Here is a 22,749-nt window from a genome sequence, read left to right as displayed (position 1 = left end):
TTCTGTCCTCTACACCTTTGTAGGATTCAGACACATTATTCAGCTCATGCTCTAGCATTTGCAACAATGGGATAGCTTGGCCCATTGTACAGTCCTCCTTGCTGACTTCACGTGTGAAGACCTCAAAAGGAGACAGCATCTCAGTCAGGCATTGAATTAGGGTCCATTGCTCCCTCTGAAGGGTCAAGCCTTTAACACTAGCATCACTGCTTCTGTACCAGACATATTCATTGAGTGACCTCTGCTGTTCGTACAGACGATCAAGCATGTAATACGTTGAGTTCCAACGTGTTGCCACCTCCTGGATGAGTGCCTTGACTGGCATCCTACGCTCACGTTGGAGGATCCTCAGCTGCTTCCGAGATTTAAAAGAATGGCTGAAATGAGTGCATATTCTTCGGCAGATGGCCAGTAAATTGCTTACTCTGGGTTCTTTTTTCAGAAAGTCTTGCACTATAATGTTTATGCAGTGTGCCAAACACGGAACCCTGAAATAGGAACCAAGTTCCATGGCCTTAAGTACATTACTACCATTGTCTGTGGCAACAAAACCAATACCAAGCCCTCTGGGCCGCAGCCATTCCAAAACCTTGGTGCGAAACTCTTCTAAAATGTTTTCAGCCGTATGAGATTTCTCCATGGCGAACATGGCTACAGTTGCATGTTTCCGAGTACCTTCAAAAATCGCAGCTGTGTCAACAACACCTCGTGCAGATAGTTGATCTCTAACCCCCACAAAAGAGATCCAGTGTGCAGTGATGCACATGTAATCTGTGGCTTGGCAACTGGTCCACATGTCTGTTGTCAGGTGGATATTGTGCACAGCACTCTGCTGCAAACCGTGACCAACCAATTCCAGCACATCATGATGTAGTGCCGGAACAGCAATTCTTGCGAAATAGGACCGGCTGGGAACTTTCAATTTCGGGCAGATGGCAGACACAAATTCAAGGAAACCCACCCCTTCCACAAATGAAAAAGGAAGAAGGTCCAGCGTTAACATTTTAGCCAGCTTCGCATTGTACAATCGTGCCGTTGGGTGGTTGCGTTGGAACTGCCCCTCCAACCTAAACATGCTGTCAATGGTAGGCTGGCTTACTTTCCTTAGTGGTGCCATTAACCCACTTAGGCTCAACAACACAGATTGTCTCATTGAGGTACTCGCCGGTCGCCTTGGTGTCTCTCCCACACTCTGAGTATGGCTCTTACTGCGGTGCCACTCTGATGTTACTGACGAGGATGTGGGCGTTACCACTGCAGTGACTGCACTACTGGAGACAGGGCTAGAAATGCCTCCCTGTTCGTCACCTGCCACCACAATAATATCGCTCCCTGATTCCTGACCAACTTCAAAGGGTTTAGTTTTCCTACTTTCTTTTAACTTACGTAGGTGATCCTCCCACACGATAGTGTGGTGTATTCTGAGATGACTTGCTTGTCCTCCGGTACCATAGTTTGTACCAAGCTTACCACGCCGAACACCTTGCCGACAAATTGCGCATATAGCAACGTTCTCCTCCTTGGCGCTAACAGAAAAGAAGTCCCAAACTGAGGAGGAGAACTTTCTGGCACTGCTGGATGTGCCACTTTCAACACCAGATGAACTTGAGGGGGTGCTTGAAAATATGTGACCCTGTCCACCTACACTGTAACTTTTACTACCACTTCCTACTGAGATGGTTGAGCTGGATGTAGGTCCCTGCCGGGCCTTGGAAAATATGGCAGCTGGAGGTAGTGGTGGTGTAACCTGTGTTGGTGAGATCCGTGCTACATCCCGCTCAGTAGCAGCCTTTCTGGATAGGGTGAGAATGTCGGTCTCCAATCCCTTTGGGGCGGGAGTAATGTGCGTGATGACTGGCTCGTCTTCATCAACATCATCACCCCCCTCTTCTACATCTACCTCCATAACTCTAAGTTTTTCTGGGACCTTCCTTTTCAGAAGCAATGTCTTGTGGCGTACTTCACTCTCAGACCGAGCTGGTGGGACTCAAGTGTCATCACGATCATCAGAAGCGGGGCTTGAAGAAGAAGATGATGGACTAAGCCTCCTTTTCCTTGCTGGTGGTCTGGAAGACAATTGATCTTCTGAAACAGTGGTTTGACTTCGCTCCACTTTGTCTGCAGGAAGCTCGATTTCCTGAAATGCCCCTGCTGGAGCAGAGTTTTCAGTTTGAAAATTCAGTGGCTTTTGAAGTTCTGGCATGTCTATTTGTCATATTAATTTTATTAATTACTAGCAATTAATTATTTGTATTGTGCAAGTGCGTTTATATTAATCAATCCGTTTGTCCTAACAAGAGAGAGTTACACGTGGGTGCGCATAAATGTGCTGTTTAAAATTAACGTGCGTGTTTTCATGTTTAAACGTTGCTATGTGCTGTTTATTTTTGAGCACAAAATGCTTTCCAAATTAATGCTTTTCTATGTTGCAAGTGCTAGATAGATGCATACACATAAGGGTATTAGTGGGGTTAACACTGTTTAATCACTATGCTGTGGTAACGTTGTTTTTGTTTCTTTTAATTAAGATGGTCTATTGAGGCCTATGATGGCCTAGAAAAGATGGCCGATTTGTAAGCCTGGCTGTGATTTATAATATGAAAACTGTGACGAGGGAGACCCCTGCTGGAAATGGTCCTGAAGCTAACTGACCATGGTCCTTGCTTGCTTGTTTGAAAACTTTCCATGAGGACAGCAGCAGTTTTGGGAGATCTCCAAGTGAAATGAAAATGTCCTTGGCAGCCTTGGGAAACAAAGGAGCCTTAGAGAAAAACTCTGAACTGTGGCTCGATTGCCGAGGAGAAGTAGAACTAATAAGATACATGTTTTATTTCTTGGTTCCTGTTCCGTAGTCTTTATTATGTGAACTTTTCCTGAGCGGAGATTTTCAAATGTAGCGATGTTACATCCTTTCCTTCTCGCTCTGCTCAGCAGGTCCGGCGGACATTACAACCTTTTCTATGTTTCCAATGTATCTTTCCATTGTTTAAGACACTATAAGTAATGTTAGCCTAGAGAGGGTTTTTTGCCACTTGCCATTTTGCCTTTGCCGCGTACCGAATCTGCGTTGCTGAGGATCGATGCTGAAGGGACTTCGTCTTGAGAGACATTTACCGAGAGACTTGTCCTGACCCTTTCTGACATTTAGCTAGAATAGGTAACTATGAGAAAATGATTTACTCTGATTGATTTCCTTTGACTAATTTTAGATAAAGCAATATAATTTTAAACATGGTGTTGGATATTCTTTCTTGTCAATTATTGGGTTTACATTTTTGATCATTGCTGTATATGTTGTATAGATTATGTTTAAGGACAGTCACAAAAACCAGGTCTTATCGGCCTCGATATAGATGCAGGGTGATTAGGAGTTTTTCTTTCCACAGGTTTATTGCTGGTAGAGTATTTGAGCGTATGTTAGTGTAGTGAAATGGGCCCTAGCGTATGATGTATGCATGTGCGTGTAACTGTGAGATTACTCTATCCGTGGTAGTGGGAATATTATACACACCCTGATCTCTATCAATTTCCTGGTAGCAGAATTGGATGGTTTTTGATGATTGTCTTGATCTGATAAGATTGCTTGTACATTAGTTTATTGATTATTGATTATTGGTTCATGTTGGTATATGTACTAATACTATATGTTGGAGTCGTAATGTTGAGTTATATGTAGTGCTTCTGGAACTTGGAAGCTGTAGCAGTTCCGTAGTAGGGCAGAGGGAAGTATATGCTGCTCTCGGGAAAGACGGAATTGTAAGGAATAACGTGTGACAATTGAAGTTGCGCGTCACATTGTCTGGGTTCGGAATCAGTGACATCGTCGTATGTTACTATTAGATATTTCTGGTATATAAGGAGTGTGTATGATAGTGAAGGTTATCTGTGAAACTTTGGTCTTAAGTCCCAGGGATCCGTAAGGATTTCCGTTAAAGCTTATTGCGGGAGGAGTAATAGGTATTTTCTGAGCTTGTTTGAAGAACTGAGCAAAGAAAGCTTGCTTAGTTGATGTATGTTATAATTCTGTAGTGGGACAGATTGTCTGTTCTCGGGAAGCAGGATTCTGTGCGTATGTACTATATTTTCTTGTATGAATGTGCGTGAATGTTTGTACATTTAGTTGATTGTAAGACTCTTTGGACAAGTCCTAGAGGAAACAGTTAATGAATGTATGTTAGTAGGGCAGAGTAGAGGAAGTGCTACTGTGTCAATGAAAGGTCTCTTATGAAATAGACTCTCTTTTTTACTATTCTGTGGTTAGCGAAGCAGACAATGGAGATGTTTTTATGTTGTAACTAATAGATTTGTAGAAATTTTGACACGAAGTCTACTGAAAAGATTTTGTAAAGGAGGGGTAGACGAGTGACAGAAGACAGGAGACAAGCGACTGCAGCGACTGTTGACGTCAGAAAGACCGCGCTCTGATTGGATGGTAGATCAGAATAGTGCTCGCGCTAGGATTGGTGCGTTAGTGTGAGCCGCGCAAGGATTGGAAGGGCTATTTAGTGACGTAGATGTTCCAGGATTGGTGCGTTAGTGTGAATCGCGCTGTTATTGGTTGAAAATTTGTATTGTATATTTATAATACGAGAAAGAGTAGAGAGTTTTGGTAAACGCTAAAATGTATTACCAAGAAGAGAAAAAGAAGAAAAAAATTTTGGGTAAAATTAAAAAGTGGTTTAGCAAGGATAAAGATGTTAAAACAAGAGAGGGTGAGTTGTTACCTCCACCGAAAACACCTGCATCCTTCATGGCTGCAAGACATGGGTTTCATACCTGTATATGGTTGGAGAATTGGGTTAGGTATACTAAAGAAGATGGTGTTCTAGCATTTCCAGAACATGGTTCATTTAATCTAGCCGTGTTGAGAAATTTACGGGAAAAGATGTTATGTCTAGACCCGAAACCGAGACCTACACAGTTCGAGGCTTTAGTGGAATGGGAAGAGGAAGTACATGAGAGAGAAAAACAGAGATCTGGAGGGTACTATAGGTACATGTTTGGGAGGAGACATGATCGTGAGACTCATCATGATCGAATGAAAAGGTGGCGAGATGTTAGTATGTCAGAGGGATTATATCCGATGAGAACAGTTGAAGGAGGAGCAGAAAGGGTTCCTGAGTCAGAAATAAGAAAATATGGAGTTAATGAGTATGAGGATGAGGTCTTGAATGACATGATTTACAAGAGACCACCTCCATATAGACCAGAACCGGATAAAAGTACACCAGTTGTTTCTCCGATAAGAGATACAGTGTGTGTTAGTGAGACAGAAAATGAGACACCTGAGGTAAGAAGTGATCATTACCTTGATGAGAATGCCAGACAATTAGCCAGAACTACAACAGAGTTGACAGAGAAAATTAGGGAGTTAACGAAGAATCTAGAGGCTGTTACGGTGCCTGTAACAATAGGTCCGGTTATGCCTGTGTTTGATAAACAGAGGACAGGTGAGAATGGACTGGTGATTCCATATGTTGGGAATAATCTGACAAATTCAGTTGGTCCTTCAGGAGATTCAGGCAAAAGACCAGAAAGAAGTGACCTGAGACAATCAAGACATGACACATGTAGTGAAATACTGGATACTAGTGAAGCTAGTTGTTCAGGGATGCCAATTTTAGAACCGCAAAAGAGAGTGGTTCCAGTGAGAAAAACTGCTGAAATAACAGTTGATGATTTGAATGATTGGATGAAGGTTCTACAGAAAAAGGATAAAGATTCACAAGTAATTGATGTAGCTAGGTTACGTGTAGAACTAGAAGAGCTTGTTACAGGAACAGTTCCAACAGAGATTCTGAAGAGTCATCATGATGGTGAACTAATGTTCATGTGCAAAAACATCACCTGGAGAGCAAGGAATACACATGACAGGCTAAGAGCGATAGCAAATGAGCAGGGAGTTGACATTGATAAAGTGAAGGCTTTACAAAGAACTTACAGGATGGATTTTACAGAGAAGGATATTGAGAATTTGAATGCTACTGGTAGAACAGGACAGATTAAGGAAATGGTAGCATTATTGCGAAGATGGGGTGATGTAGAAAAGTGGAAGGATAGGTGGTACAAGAAAAGAGATGAGGCTGAAGATAGAACAACTTATTCAGCATTTCCAGTGAGAGAAAAGGAGAAACCAGTGGATAATTATCCTATGAGAGAAATACCTGGAGGAGGATATGTACATGTTCCATGGACCAGACAGGATATTTTATAATTTACGAATGATTTCCCTCGATTGAGAGAAAAGCCCGTCGAGTGGTATAGGCAGGTAGATAGGTTTGTGAAATTGTCAAAAGTGCTGTGGGTTGACCTGAATAGTCTGTTTGATATAATTGTTCCAGCAGACTTGTGGACTGAGTGTAAAATAGTTGTGAGTTGGCCTACTGAGGAATATCCAAGAGACCCAAGAACAGGGGCACCAGATCCAGAGGTAATGAGAAAGTATGATCAGGTGATGGTATACCTGAAGAGTAAAGTTCCTGCAAAAGAAACAGACTGGGTAAAGATAGATCGAACACAACAGGAAGCGAAAGAATCAGTTCATGCTTTTTACGAGAGGCTGATACTGGCATTTAAACAATTCAGTGGGGATGAACACCTGGGTGACAAAGATTTGAGTCATTTTGTATACAGATTTGTATATGGCCTTAGACCTGAAATTGGTGAGAGAATTCGTGAGCACACAGTGGATTGGCAGAGTAAGAAAGTAGATGAGATCCTGAGACATGCGAAATACTTCAGTGATGAAATTGAAGCAAAACAAAGAAAGCTGAAAGAGAAAGCAATGTGGGCACAAGTGAAAGTTGCGGAAAGACAGGAAGCACAGTTAGTGGAACAAACGAATAATCCAGGAAATAATGCAGGGAATAGACCTAGATATGCAGGGAAAGGAAAGGGAAGTCTTGAGGAAGCGAAAAAAAAGTTTCCTTGTCACAACTGTGGTCAATTGGGGCATTGGAGATCGGAATGTCCTAATCCACCATTAGTAAGTAATAAAAATAAACCCTTAAATCAACAGGTGCAGAACGAAGGAAATAATCAACAGCAGCAACAACAGAAAGTTGTGAGACAGCAGAGTCAAGAGCCAAAACCGCCCTTGCCGCAGAATAGAGGGTTACAAAAGTATAATCAGGATTCAGGATTCTACAATGATGAGCAGGTAAACAAACCAAGACGTTCTAACAAAGTACAACAGTACTTGTTAAAGAGTGAAGGGAGTGAGTCTGAGGGTGATTATTGACGGTGCCGAGGAGAGGAAGAAGAGTGCATACTTGGTGCAACTCTAGAAATAGACCAGGCAGGACCATTTGTGGATGGGAAAATAAATGAGGAGAGTGTTACTTTTTTGGTAGACACAGGTGCGACAAGATCAACTGTCAGGTCAACAGATGTTAGAAATCTTCCTCTCTCGGATGAAGCAATCCAAGTAGTTGGTGTAGCCAATACGCAAATCAGAACACGTCTTACTGAACCTGTAAGAGTACAGATAGGGAAATTTTCAGACATGCACAGATTCATTGTCTGTGACACGAGTCCAGTGAACCTATTGGGTAGGGACTTGTTATGCAAAATGAACTGTACAATTTTTTGTACACCGGATGGAATAGCCTTTGAGACACCAGATGAAGATGTTTTGTACCGAGTGACTCTAGAGAATAGAGAAAGTGAGTTAATTGGTGCATTTGCTGTGTTTAATCCGGAGGATTTGCCTCAAGAGCTGAGAGACACAGTGAAAAGGACAGTTTGGGATTTTACTGGAGAGGATGTGGGATTGATGAATAATGTAGATCCAGTGAAAATTGCAGTGAAAGAGGGAATCACATATCCTAACATTCCTCAATACAAAATGACACCAGAAATAATTGAAGGGATAACTCCTATAATTGAGAAAATGATTCAGCAAGGAGTCCTGAGAGAACTACTGAGTAGTCCGTGTAATTCACCGATAATGGGACTAAAAAAGCCCAATGGGAAATTTAGGATTGTACAGGATTTGAGAAAAGTTAATCAAATTGTGGTGGCATGTTGTCCTATTGTGCCAAATCCATCAGTAATTCTGTATCAAATTCCACATGATGCTGAGTGGTATACAGTGATTGATTTGTGTCATGCGTTCTTTTCAATTCCATTGCATCATGATAGCCAACCGATTTTTGCATTTAGGTTTGGCCAGCGTATCTTAGCATGGTGTCGTATCCCACAGGGGTATACGGAGAGTCCTTCGATATTCAATCAGTTATTGAAGAAATCGTTGGAAAGTTTGATCATGCCCGAGAGTTCAGTGCTAGTGCAGTATATTGATGACCTACTGGTGGCATCAAAGACACGTGAAGCTTGTGAAGTAGATACCATAGCTTTACTTAATCATCTGGCAGATGGAGGGTTAAAGGTATCTCCAGCCAAATTGCAATTTTGCAAGAAAGAGGTGCATTATCTTGGACACAATATTGAAAAGGGTCTGAGAAAAGTGACTGATGACAGGATCAGAATAATCAGAGAAATGAAAGCTCCAAAAACCCAGAGAGAAGTGAGAATGTTCCTGGGTATGGTGGGTTATTGTCGTCAGTGGATAATTAATTTTTCCTTGATAGCAAAGCCACTGATTAAACTGACAAAAAGTGAGATGACAGATCCATTGGATCTAGATGCAGAACAAATGGCAGCATTTGAAGAGCTCAAAAATAAAATGTGTGAGGCTCCAGCCTTGGGTATGCCTGACTATGAGAAAGAATTTGAGTTGTACTGCAGTGAGAGGAATGGATGTGCACTTTCGGTGTTAATTCAGAAACATGGATTACTGAGAAGGCCTATTGCGTACTTCTCATCGACACTTGACCCTGTAGCTGTGGGTTTACCAGGTTGTCTGAAATCTGTGGCAGCAACATGCAGAAGCCTGGAACAGAGTGAGGGAATCATAATGGGAAATCCTGTAAGGGTATTCGTACCTCACAATGTGGCAATTCTTTTGACAAGAAGCAGAACTCAGTACATGTCACATAGTCGGTTGACTAAATATGAAAAAGTGATTCTGGGAGCATCAAATGTGACTCTCGAGAGATGTGTAAATGTGAATCCAGCGACACTTTTGCCAGTAATTGAAAATGTGGGTGTGAAGATGGAAGATGATCATGATTGTTTGGATGTGCTTGATTACTGTACAAAACCGAGACCAGACATAAGGGATCTACCCTTGGATGAGAGTGATCATGTGTTGTTTGTGGATGGATCATGCCTGAGAAATGATAATGGTGTGCTATGCGCAGCATATGCGGTATGTAAAGTTTCAGAGGTCATGGAAGCATCACCATTGAAAGGAGTGAAATCTGCGCAAGTTGCTGAATTGGTGGCATTGACAAAAGCTTGCGAAATTGGGAAAGATTTGAGGACAACTGTAATGACTGATAGTCAGTATGGATTTGGAGTGGTGCATGATTTTGGCCAGCTTTGGCTACAAAGAGGTTTCTTGACATCGAGTGGAACTCCGATAAAGAATGCTGAAATGATTGGTAAATTGCTTGAGGCGATACAGCTGCCTAAGGAGTTAGCAGTTGTAAAATGTGCTGCCCATGGACAAGGGGAGGATTTTATAACGGTCGGAAACCGTTATGCCAACGATGTTGCGCAATACTGTGCCAAGACAAATCAGTCCATCAATCGGGACAGAGAGGGGGAAATGTCTTTACTCTCTGTGATGTTTACTAATGTTTTAGAGACATGGGATGAAGTGAAACAGTTGCAAGATGAGGCAGGAGAGGAAGAGAAAAAAGATTGGATTAAGGCAGGATGTGCTCCAAGAGAAACAGACCATGTTTGGGTCTACAGAGATGGCAGACCAGTAATGCCCAACTCCATCTTGTCATCAATGGCAAGGATGTATCATGGCCAGGGACATTTGGGGAGGGATGCGATGGTTAGGTCGTTCAAGCAGACCTGGTACAATGCAAAGTTCAGGACAATTGCAGAAAGCATCTGTCAGAGGTGTTTAGTTTGTCAGCAATTTAACACTGGAAAAAAGACAGTGGTGAGTCTGGGGACAATAGGCAGAGAAGGAGGTCCTTTTACAAGAATGCAGATTGATTTCATTGAAATGCCCCAAGTAAACAGACTGAGGTATGTTTTAGTGGTAGTCTGTTTGTTTTCAAGGTGGGTGGAAGCTTACCCGACTAGAAGAAATGATGGATTAACAGTGGCAAAGTTACTGTTAAGGGAGTTGATTCCTAGGTACGGGTTTCAAGTAACAGTTGAGTCTGATAGAGGTGGACACTTTCAAAATGAGCTTATGGGTTTGATTTGTGAAGCATTGAAAATACAGCAGAAGCTACATTGTGCATACCGACCAGAGGCTTCTGGTGTGGTTGAGCAGATTAATGGCACAATCAAGAATAGGATTGGAAAAATGTGCTTAGCCACTGGCATGAAATGGCCAGACGTTTTACCTCTAGTTCTGATGACTATGAGATCTACTCCAGATAGAACTACTGGTTTGAGTCCGCACGAAATAATCATGGGACGTGCAATGCGCCATGCATTCGTGCCTGTCAATAAGTTGGTGACAATAACTGATGACATGATTTTGGATTATTGTAAAGGCCTGGCTGACGCAGTTCATTCTGTGTTTCACCAGGTTGGAGAAGAAGCTACCACACTTGAGAAGAAGCAAGCCCATGATCTGAGTCCAGGAGTCCAAGGTGGGGAAGGCCAAGACAAGTTATTCTGACTACGACGACTGCAGTAAAGTGTGCTGGAGTGAGGCACTGGGTACATGCAAGTCATACTCTGAGAGTTCCAAACCCAAAAGAAGGGACTGGTAAAGAGTATTTTGAAGAGTCAGATTCCAGTGATGATGAAGATACAGAATCAGTGGGGAAAGAAGTAGGAAAAGCTTCGAATGAACCACTGCGAGTATCAGAGAAGAGATCAAATTCTGTAAGAGAGCCTGAAGTTTCAAACAGCAGTGAAGGAAAAAGAAAAGAAAAAAGAAATCACACAGAGACTACTCCTGAATCAGAAGAGGAGGAGATTGAAGAACCACTTGAGATTATACTTGAAGAAGTAGGGTCAGAAGAAGATAGAGAGGGACAGATTGCGGAAGACCCCCGAGGAGGTGTTGGGAACATTCTTGATGAGCCAGGTGAAGGGACAAGTAGACAGCAAGAAGATTGCGTGTCGGAGACTCGAGGAGGGACAAAAGTAGGGAAATCTCAAACAGTGGTGAAAAAATCTGTGGAAAAGAAGAAAGCTGCTGGAAACCGGAAACAAGAGGCACTTGAAACAGATGATGAGAATGAAGAAACAGAGGGTCGAGTTCTGAGAAAGAGAACTTGGATTGGAGAAAGAAGTAATAAAGAAATAAAGCCGAAAAAGGTGTTAAGAGGAGATCGTTGGCCTAACAACAGAGTTAAGAGGCTGAGATACAAAATAATAAGAGCAAGTACATCGAAAGCTGAACAAGTGAATGAAGTCTCGAGTCAAAGTTCAAAAGCTGAAGGAGAAGAATCAAAGGAATCAAAAGAACCAGTAGAAATAAAAAGAGTAAGAAGACCCAACCAAAAGTACAGATCACCGGAATGGTCTTATGTGGCACTGTCTGAAGGAGGAAAAGAAGAAACAGTGACTCGAGATAATCCGGAAGAGATCTTGAGAGAAGTGGTTGAGGAAGATACTGGTGAAATTCTGAAAGTACTCTTGACTGACATTGGAGAAGAGTCGAGTACTGAGGATTTTGATGTCGGAGATCTAATACAATTTGATGTTGAAGAAATTGAAGTGAAGAATGACAAGTATCCAAACTGAATAAAGGAAGGATTCACTTGGATTAAGTGAACGAAAAGATCATTTGGAAAAACTGAAAGCTGAAGAATTTGCTGAAGAATTGAAAAAGTTCCAACAGTAGTGGAGTAGTAGAGGCTAAACTAAAGTAGTAAAATGGCTAACATAGAGGATAATAGAAATAGATGTGCCTTCTTTAAAAGGTGGTGTAGAATGTGCTGCTGCTGTACTGGATTATTAATGCTTCTATGGGGTGTTTTAGTTTTATTAGTTACTTTTAAAGTAGAGTTTGAGATGCATACAGAGAATGTGACAAATGTAGAGAAGAATTCGCAAAAAGTAGTTCCAATTAGAATTAGTAATACTTACATACACAAAGATAGGTCAATTAATAACTTTTCTAGTAATGTTTTTTCAAAATTGTTATATGAATATGTGAAAACAATGGAAGTAAGGGATTGCTACGTCTGTATGCAATTACCTGCATCCGTTTCAGAGGGTGTTACTTATCATCATTTACCAGCTACATATGGTATTTCCTGTAGTATTTTAAGTAGTGTTTTTTATTTGTTAGGGAAAGTAGATTATAAGATGTCTAACAGAGATAGTATTTTTGGGCACTTGCCAATGAACAAAGAGCTGAATCCAGCTAAAGAAGCTAACACTTTTGGTGAGATTTTTATTGAAGAAAAAGGATTAACATTAGATTACATTTTTAAGAATAATTTAACTTGCAGTTTGAAAGGAGAGGAGAAAGCTTTTCTGGATATGGTAGAGGAAAGGAGATTGAACATGCATGAGAAAGCAGGAAAATATAAAGTGAGTGAGACAATTTGGGACATTGAGATGGGAAAAGAATTGAAGAATGGGGCTAGTCCAACTTTAGCTTTAGATGCACCACAGAAAGGTAAACTTTGTATTACAAGAAGGAAATCCCAATATGATACATATTTTGTTGGGACTAGTGAGTGCCATGATACATACTTCATTGCAACAGGTTGGGGTTTCAGAGGTGGAGAAGATACAATTTTTCCAGGAGTGTACTATGTTTGTGGGAACAAGGCTTATTACAAGTTGCCTGACCATTGGTATGGCACGTGTTATGTGGGCCTGGTTTTTCCAAAGATTTTTCATATAGATAAAATAACAGATGTAGAACATATTAATTTACTAATGCGTTTTAAGAGAGAAACTTGGTCTGAAATAGTGGGTGACATTTTTGGGGTTTTGATTCCAGCAGTGGGAATTTCTTTGAATGCTTATGGAATTCGGAAACTGTCCACAGTGGTTGATCGCTTATCGACAAATACCGCTGGAGGGTTTCTTTTGGTGAATACGGAATTAAGTGCCGTACGTGCCATGTCTATGCAAAATCGACTTGCCCTTGATATTCTATTGGCCAAGGAGGGTGGAGTCTGTGGAATGTTGAAAGTTCAACATTGTTGCACTTACATTCCAGACGAAAGCAAAGACCTGAAGGTCTATATCAAAAATATTACTGATTTGCATGAAGAATTAGTACCACTTGAAGCTGAGAGTTTATGGACTAAAATAGCTAATAAAATGATAGCTGTTAAGGATTTTATTGCAAAAATAGGTAGTACTATTATAGGTAGAATATTGTTTCCTTTAACTTGTATAATTGTTGCTTTATTGATAATAAGATTGGTGTGTGTGTGTTGTAAAAACAGGGGAGGGAGGGAGGAAGAAATTGAATAAAGAAAAAAAAAACAAGAGGTTGAAAAGAGAACCGCAAGAAATTGAATTAGAAGAATTGAGGGAGAGTGTTTACTTAGAGACAAAAAGGGATGATGAAAGAGTGACTGGTGTGTAATGTTGTGTAAGGGGAAAAAGACATTTCCGATTTCTCCTAAAATGGGACTAAATTTTCACTAATTATTTGTGTAAGGGGAAAAAGACATTTCCGATTTCTCCTAAAATGGGACTAAATTTTCACAAATTTTGGGTTTATTTGGTGATAAAATCACCAAAGGGGGGATTGCTGGAGCAGAGTTTTCAGTTTGAAAATTCAGTGGCTTTTGAAGTTCTGGCATGTCTATTTGTCATATTAATTTTATTAATTACTAGCAATTAATTATTTGTCTTGTGCAAGTGCGTTTATATTAATCAATCCGTTTGTCCTAACAAGAGAGAGTTACACGTGGGTGCGCATAAATGTGCTGTTTAAAATTAACGTGCGTGTTTTCATGTTTAAACGTTGCTATGTGCTGTTTATTTTTGAGCACAAAATGCTTTCCGAATTAATGCTTTATGTTGCAAGTGCTAGATAGATGCATACACATAAGGGTATTAGTAGGGTTAACACTGTTTAATCACTATGCTGTGGTAACGTTGTTTTTGTTTCTTTTAATTAAGATGGTCTATTGAGGCCTATGATGGCCTAGAAAAGATGGCCGATTTGTAAGCCTGGCTGTGATTTATAATATGAAAACTGTGACGAGGGAGACCCCTGCTGGAAATGGTCCTGAAGCTAACTGACCATGGTCCTTGCTTGCTTGTTTGAAAACTTTCCATGAGGACAGCAGCAGTTTTGGGAGATCTCCAAGTGAAATGAAAATGTCCTTGGCAGCCTTGGGAAACAAAGGAGCCTTAGAGAAAAACTCTGAACTGTGGCTCAATTGCCGAGGAGAAGTAGAACTAATAAGATACATGTTTTATTTCTTGGTTCCTGTTCCGTAGTCTTTATTATGTGAACTTTTCCTGAGCGGAGATTTTCAAATGTAGCGATGTTACATCCTTTCCTTCTCGCTCTGCTCAGCAGGTCCGGCGGACATTACAACCTTTTCTATGTTTCCAATGTATCTTTCCATTGTTTAAGACACTATAAGTAATGTTAGCCTAGAGAGGGTTTTTTGCCACTTGCCATTTTGCCTTTGCCGCGTACCGAATCTGCGTTGCTGAGGATCGATGCTGAAGGGACTTCGTCTTGAGAGACATTTACCGAGAGACTTGTCCTGACCCGTTCTGACATTTAGCTAGAATAGGTAACTATGAGAAAATGATTTACTCTGCTTGATTTCCTTTGACTAATTTTAGATAAAGCAATATAATTTTAAACATGGTGTTGGATATTCTTTCTTGTCAATTATTGGGTTTACATTTTTGATCATTGCTGTATATGTTGTATAGATTATGTTTAAGGACAGTCACAAAAATCAGGTCTTATCGGCCTCGATATAGATGCAGGGTGATTAGGAGTTTTTCTTTCCACAGGTTTATTGCTGGTAGAGTATTTGAGCGTATGTTAGTGTAGTGAAATGGGCCCTAGCGTATGATCAATGCATGTGCGTGTAACTGTGAGATTACTCTATCCGTGGTAGTGGGAATATTATACACACCCTGATCTCTATCACCCCTACGTCAGGAGCAACAACTACTATGGTGGGCGGTTTTTAGTCTCTTCGAGATTATCACCCAATAATTCCTTCTCCAATTCTTCAATTTCTTTTAACTCGGTCTTAGCATGATCAAGTGCCGTTTCCACCCCTAGCACCATCCAATGGCGGGAGCAGGTTGTGGAAATACCACTGAAACCACCTTTAAATTTTGGATCGTCACGAAAAATGGCAGGGATATTTCTAACTACCAATCCTTGGGGAATTATCCCTGCCTTCAAGTATTCAGTCAGCATACGTGCGTGTAATTCTGTTCTTACATGCTTTTTCTTAGCTTTTTCTATTTTTTCACATAAGACTTGTCGGGGACTCAAGGTAGAACAGACCTGATTCGAAAATAAGGAAGGTCCACTCGTCAGTTTAGCAATATACTCTTCTGTGTAGAGAGGTGCTTCTCCCTCTGACATCTTACCCCAGAAAGAAAATATAAACCCTATGTATCATAGGGTGTAGGAAAAATCCTGCGTAAGGATAATATCCTTGCGGTGCCACCACCGCTCTTAACAAGTTGAATAGGAAACAAGGAAACCCTACCCACAAGGAGCCTGGGTATTATGTGTTGTGAGGAGACAATAGCTCGTGTGGATCAATGGTTATCAATACAGTATATAGTATATAATACGATAAGGTAGATAGGCTTAACATCAATAATTCCTTAACACACTTTCCTTTTGAGACCATAGAATTCCCTTTTTGACAAATATTTTCCTTATCTTTAGGTGTCCCCCTTATTAGACTGTCCTGACGAGACCCTTTAAATTGGAACAGGGTCGAAACGCCGTTGACTTGAAAGGCAAATCTATAAAGCAACACTCAGAATGCTTGAGTGTTAACTTAAATTATTATTTGTTTATGATTGCCTTGGAAAAGAAAATTGAAAACCTTTTTGTATGTTGCACTTTGTTAACTGTTTGTTTATGTTGATTATTATTTTTTTCATTGGGACACTATTTTGTAAATTGTATGTATAATGTCAATTTGTATTTTGTATTTATGTCTACTTTCTATGAAAATATTCTTGTAATATAAAGGAAAAATATTCTTTACAATAAGACCCACTGTGTATGGCTTTGCCTTTTCTTCTGACATCTCGTTTAAACCCCCTTCATTCTTATTATTATATACTATATACTGTATTGATAATCATTGATCCACACGAGCTATTGTCTCCTCACAACACTAAAAATTCAACAGATCACATAGAAAACACTTGATCAATAAAGCTGTGGCTACCTGCTCTGATCCTAGTGGATGAAAAAGCAGGCCTGTTGGCAGACAAGGCCAGGCAAGCTTGCAGGCCTAGGCCTCAAAATGGCCACCAGCCACGTGGCCAGGCCCAACAACATCAGCAAGGCCACCCCAAAAAACACACTTCCCCAACTCAATCCAATGCCATCCATGCCCTAAATGATGTCTAAATTCACCAGAGCACACAGAAAACAGTAGATTACTAAAGCTGTGGCTACCTGCTCTGGTAGCAGTGGATGAAAGCAGGCCTGTTGGCAGACAAGGCCAGGCAAGCTTGCAGGCCTAGGCCTCAAAATGGCCACCAGCCACATGGCCAGGCCCAACAACATCAGCAAGGCCACCCCAAAAAACACACTTCCCCAACTCAATCCAATGCCATCCATGCCCTAAATGATGTCTAAATTCACCAGAGCACACAGAAAACAGTAGATTACTAAAGCTGTGGCTACCTGCTCTGGTAGCAGTGGATGAAAGCAGGCCTGTTGGCAGACAAGGCCAGGCAAGCTTGCAGGCCTAGCCCTCAAAATGGCCACCAGCCACATGGCCAGGCCCAACAACATCAGCAAGGCCACCCCAAAAAACACACTTCCCCAACTCAATCCAATGCCATCCATGCCCTAAATGATGTCTAAATTCAACAGAGCAAACAGAAAACAGTAGATTACTAAAGCTGTGGCTACCTGCTCTGGTAGCAGTGGATGAAAGCAGGCCTGTTGGCAGACAAGGCCAGGCAAGCTTGCAGGCCTAGGCCTCAAAATGGCGACCAGCCACATGGCCAGGCCCAACAACATCAGCAAGGCCACCCCAAAAAACACACTTCCCCAACTCAATCCAATGCCATCCATGCCCTAAATGTGCTTGAAAATGAAATATATTCAAAAAACAAAAGGAACAGTTGCTTCATCATGCACACACACACCCATGAGGCCATGCCCATGGCTAGCTCGGGCCGACTACTACAACCCACAAAATTTTAAAAAAAAAATAAAAAAAAGGAATGATGATAATTAATTAATTATCTAAAATAAATTGTAGTTACACAACAACTGCAATGCCCACAATCAAACACAACAACCACTTACTTGTAAAATATCCTATTCCAAAAATCCTGAAATCCAATTGCAATGATGCAGCAGACAAAAAGAGTGATCTTTCCAGCTCCAAATCCAAAGGCAGAATGAGCAGGAGATGGACAAAGCACTGGGAGGAGCCTGCTGGACAGGAACAGGAAGTTGGAGATACTGTGTCACTTCCTCCCTCTCTCCACCTTGTAAAAAAATGACTCCTTGCACAAAAAAGGAAAGCCAAATGTGAATGTAAGGAGTTCTTTTCATCCAAAATCAGTATTTGCACATGGTTTCATGCTGCTAGAGCCGATATTCCTCTCCAAATTGTAAATTTTACGTTGTTGAGTTCTCGAGCTTCACATTACTTCCGCCGGTGTGTCGAAAACGATATGATCGCGTTCTCTTCTTTGTCCCTGTCGCGTTGGATATGACGTGTTCGCGGTCTCTTTCTCCTGTTCGCGTTCGATTTCACGTGCCCGCGTCCTCATCCTCTGGCTCGCGATGTAGAATGACATGTTCGAGATCTCAATCTTCTCATACTCGCGCGGTGCATGATCGCGAGAAGAAAGACGTGATCGCGCGACAAATGACGTGATCGCGTGAAAAATGACTTTAATGCGGCCGCGAACTCTCGCGAGACAACGCAAAATGGCTACCAAAATTCAACATCTCGTGGAGAACGCGACCGGGTCAAGAAAACTTGTCGGAGAACGCAGGGATTCAGGTAAGGCGATCGCGCGCGCGCGAGAATGTATTGTTTTACAGCGCGAGCAAGAAAAAAATTATCGCTAAGCTGCGGAATGCGGAAATTTTGACATTTTCGCGCTTTCCGCGGAACGCGAAAATGCCAAAATATCGCAATTTCCGCGAACGGAACGGAATTTTGGCCCAGGCCTACTGTAATGCCGTTCGGGCTCTGCAACGCCCCGGCGGCATTCCAGTATTTCCTTAACAACGTTTTGAAGGAGTATGTGGACTTATGTGTCGTAGTGTACATAGACGACATACTCATTTATTCTGAAAAGATAGAAGTACACACAGAACAAGTTCTCAAGGTGTTACAGAGACTGAGAGAACAGTCTTTTTTGCAAACTGAGTAAATGTGAGTTTGGCGTGAGCGAGGTGGAATTCTTGGGGGTGATGCTTTGTCCTGAAGGGTTACACATGTCTGAGCGCAAGGTGAAAGCAGTATTGTCCTGGCCTACTCCTAGAAGTGTGAAGGAGGTACAAAGCTTCCTGGGATTTGCGAATTATTATCGCAGGTTCATCCTCTGTTTTTCGCAGGTAGCTGTTCCATTGTCACGCTTGCTCAGGAAAGGGGTGCCTTTCCACTGGTCTGACGAGGCGGAGGAGCCATTTACATTTCTAAAGAAAGCTTTTACATCTGCTCCTGTGCTGGCTCACCCTAAACCAGAATACCCTTTCGTGGTAGAAGCCGATGCTTCGGATGAAGCAATCGGAGCCATTCTTTCACAAAGAGATCAGGTCACTGGACAACTGCATCCCGTTGCCTACCTGTCTAAAAAACTGAGTGCAGCTGAAAGGAATTACACCATTGCCCAAAGGGAGCTGTTGGCAATCAAGAAAGCTTTTCAGGAGTGGAGACAGTACTTGTGGGGAGCTGTCTTCCCAGTCACCGTATATTCTAATCATAGAAACTTGCAATATATGAAAACAGCGCGGCATCTCTCACAGAGACAAATGAGGTGGATGCTGTTTTTTTCAGAGTATGATTTTGTAATAACATTCAGGCCTGGGATGGACAATCGGAAGGCTGACTCCTTGTCCATACAGGAGGCGGTGGAGGAATCTGAGAGCAGGCCAGCGCTAGGGGCTATAGTTGAGCCGTCTAAGGTGATTTGCGTCCCAGGAGCTGCTGATTTCCTGGCCAAAATTAGACACATGAAAACTAAACCTGGATGGGTGTCCTCGGCTACACTGAACAGGGGGCGCACAATGAACGAGGGGCTTCCTTTTAACCACAACAGACTATATCTACCCACAACGGAATTGCAGAAAAAGGCATTCAACTGGTGTCATGATTCACCATTAGCTGGCCATCAGGGGGGGAGTAAAACCATCCAGCTGGTGCAACGGTATTTTTGGTGGAAAACGATGAGACAGGATGTTTTGTCTAGGGTGGCTAGGTGTGAGGAATGTGCCCGAGCAAAGAACGAAACCTGTAAAAGAAAGGGGAAACTTATGCCCATGCTTACCCCTCAGCGACCTTGGCAGAACATTAGCCTGGACTTTATTACCGGGTTACCTCTCGACCAGGGTAATTCAGCTATCTTGGTTGTCATTGATAGTTTCACTAAACTGGGACATTTCATACCATGTACGAATCTCCCCACAGCAGGACAGACAGCTCAGTTGCTACTGAACAATGTCATACGTTTGCACGGGATACCAGAAGTGATTGTGACGGACCGTGGGCCTCAGTTCATAGCAAGGTTCTGGAAGACATGGTGTCAAGCACTGCATATCGACTCCACGCTTTCTACTAGCTTTCACCCTCAAACAGATGGGCAAACACAACGGCTAAACCAGACCTTAAAGAGGTATCTGAGATGCTATGCTAGAGAGGCACAGGAGTCTTGGGTGTTTTTTGTAATGCTTTTCGCCCTAAGTGGGATGGGTATTCCCAGACGTGGGACCCGTGCTCACTACGCCACTGGAGTCAAGCTATCCTGGCTGATGACGGCTGATAGCCAGAAACCGGTCCTAGGATGCTTGATTCCGGTCCAGGGAAGACATGGCTTGGCAGTTCGGGCTGGACTGTTCCCATGAGGCACAGGGTCAAGACTGATTTGCATATGGCCATGTCTAAACTGGGGTGGTGTAGTGGGCAAAAGAACGATGGATTTAACCCAGATCTCTTGACTGGGGGAGGATGTATGCATTGTCAGCATTCCGTCCATCATTTGTTTGTTGTAATGCTTTTCGCCCTAAGTGGGATGGGTATTCCCAGACGTGGGACCCGTGCTCACTACGCCACTGGAGTCAAGCTATCCTGGCTGATGACGGCTGATAGCCAGAAATCGGTCCTAGGATGCTTGATTCCGGTCCAGGGAAGACATGGCTTGGCAGTTCGGGCTGGACTGTTCCCATGAGGCACAGGGTCAAGACTGATTTGCATATGGCCATGTCTAAACTGGGGTGGTGTAGTGGGCAAAAGAACGATGGATTTAACCCAGATCTCTTGACTGGGGGAGAATGTATGCATTGTCAGCATTCCGTCCATCATTTGTTTGTTGTAATGCTTTTTGCCCTAAGTGGGATGGGTATTCCCAGACTTGGGACCCGTGCTCACTACGCCACTGGAGTCAAGCTATCCTGGCTGATGACGGCTGATAGCCAGAAACCGGTCCTAGGATGCTTGATACCGGTCCAGGGAAGACATGGCTTGGCAGTTCGGGCTGGACTGTTCCCATGAGGCACAGGGTCAAGACTGATTTGCATATGGCCATGTCTAAACTGGGGTGGTGTAGTGGGCAAAAGAACGATGGATTTAACCCAGATCTCTTGACTGGGGGAGAATGTATGCATTGTCAGCATTCCGTCCATCATTTGTTTGTTGTAATGCTTTTTGCCCTAAGTGGAATGGGTATTCCCAGACGTGGGACCCGTGCTCACTACGCCACTGGAGTCAAGCTATCCTGGCTGATGACGGCTGATAGCCAGAAACCGGTCCTAGGATGCTTGATTCCGGTCCAGGGAAGACATGGCTTGGCAGTTCGGGCTGGACTGTTCCCATGAGGCACAGGGTCAAGATTGATTTGCATATGGCCATGTCTAAACTGGGGTGGTGTAGTGGGCAAAAGAACGATGGATTTAACCCAGATCTCTTGACTGGGGGAGAATGTATGCATTGTCAGCATTCCGTCCATCATTTGTTTGTTGTAATGCTTTTCGCCCTAAGTGGGATGGGTATTCCCAGACTTGGGACCCGTGCTCACTACGCCACTGGAGTCAAGCTATCCTGGCTGATGACGGCTGATAGCCAGAAACCGGTCCTAGGATGCTTGATACCGGTCCAGGGAAGACATGGCTTGGCAGTTCGGGCTGGACTGTTCCCATGAGGCACAGGGTCAAGACTGATTTGCATATGGCCATGTCTAAACTGGGGTGGTGTAGTGGGCAAAAGAACGATGGATTTAACCCAGATCTCTTGACTGGGGGAGAATGTATGCATTGTCAGCATTCCGTCCATCATTTGTTTGTTGTAATGCTTTTCGCCCTAAGTGGAATGGGTATTCCCAGACGTGGGACCCGTGCTCACTACGCCACTGGAGTCAAGCTATCCTGGCTGATGACGGCTGATAGCCAGAAACCGGTCCTAGGATGCTTGATTCCGGTCCAGGGAAGACATGGCTTGGCAGTTCGGGCTGGACTGTTCCCATGAGGCACAGGGTCAAGACTGATTTGCATATGGCCATGTCTAAACTGGGGTGGTGTAGTGGGCAAAAGAACGATGGATTTAACCCAGATCTCTTGACTGGGGGAGAATGTTTGCATTGTCAGCATTCCGTCCATCATTTGTTTGTTGTAATGCTTTTCGCCCTAAGTGGGATGGGTATTCCCAGACGTGGGACCCGTGCTCACTACGCCACTGGAGTCAAGCTATCCTGGCTGATGACGGCTGATAGCCAGAAACCGGTCCTAGGATGCTTGATTCCGGTCCCGGGAAGACATGGCTTGGCAGTTCGGGCTGGACTGTTCCCATGAGGCACAGGGTCAAGACTGATTTGCATATGGCCATGTCTAAACTGGGGTGGTGTAGTGGGCAAAAGAACAATGGATTTAACCCAGATCTCTTGACTGGGGGAGAATGTATGCATTGTCAGCATTCCGTCCATCATTTGTTTGTTGTAATGCTGGCTGGCAGAATTGGCATACAACAACGCATGGCATAGTTCAGTGGGGGTGTCACCGTTTTGTGCCTCGTATGGCTATGATGCCAAGATCCTTCCCATCAACATACCTGAGGAGGTGGCTAATCAGCCCACTGTCAGGGGGCTGATAAGAAAACTGCACATCGTGCATCGGGGAGTCAGGAAACATCTGCAGAAAGCCAAACACGAGTACAAAAGGTGGGCGGATCGCCATCAAACAGAAGGACCTACCTACAAGGTTGGAGACAGGGTATGGCTATCCACAAGGAACATCCGTTTTAAACTGCGAAGCGTGTTTCACCCTTGGTTCATTGGACCGTATTCCATCGTGAAACAGATCAACCCTGTGGCCTT

The sequence above is a fragment of the Triturus cristatus genome, chromosome 5_1 (assembly GCF_964204655.1).
Source record: "Triturus cristatus chromosome 5_1, aTriCri1.1, whole genome shotgun sequence".
NCBI lineage: Eukaryota > Metazoa > Chordata > Amphibia > Caudata > Salamandridae > Triturus > Triturus cristatus.
Note: the sequence above shows the minus strand (reverse complement) of the source record.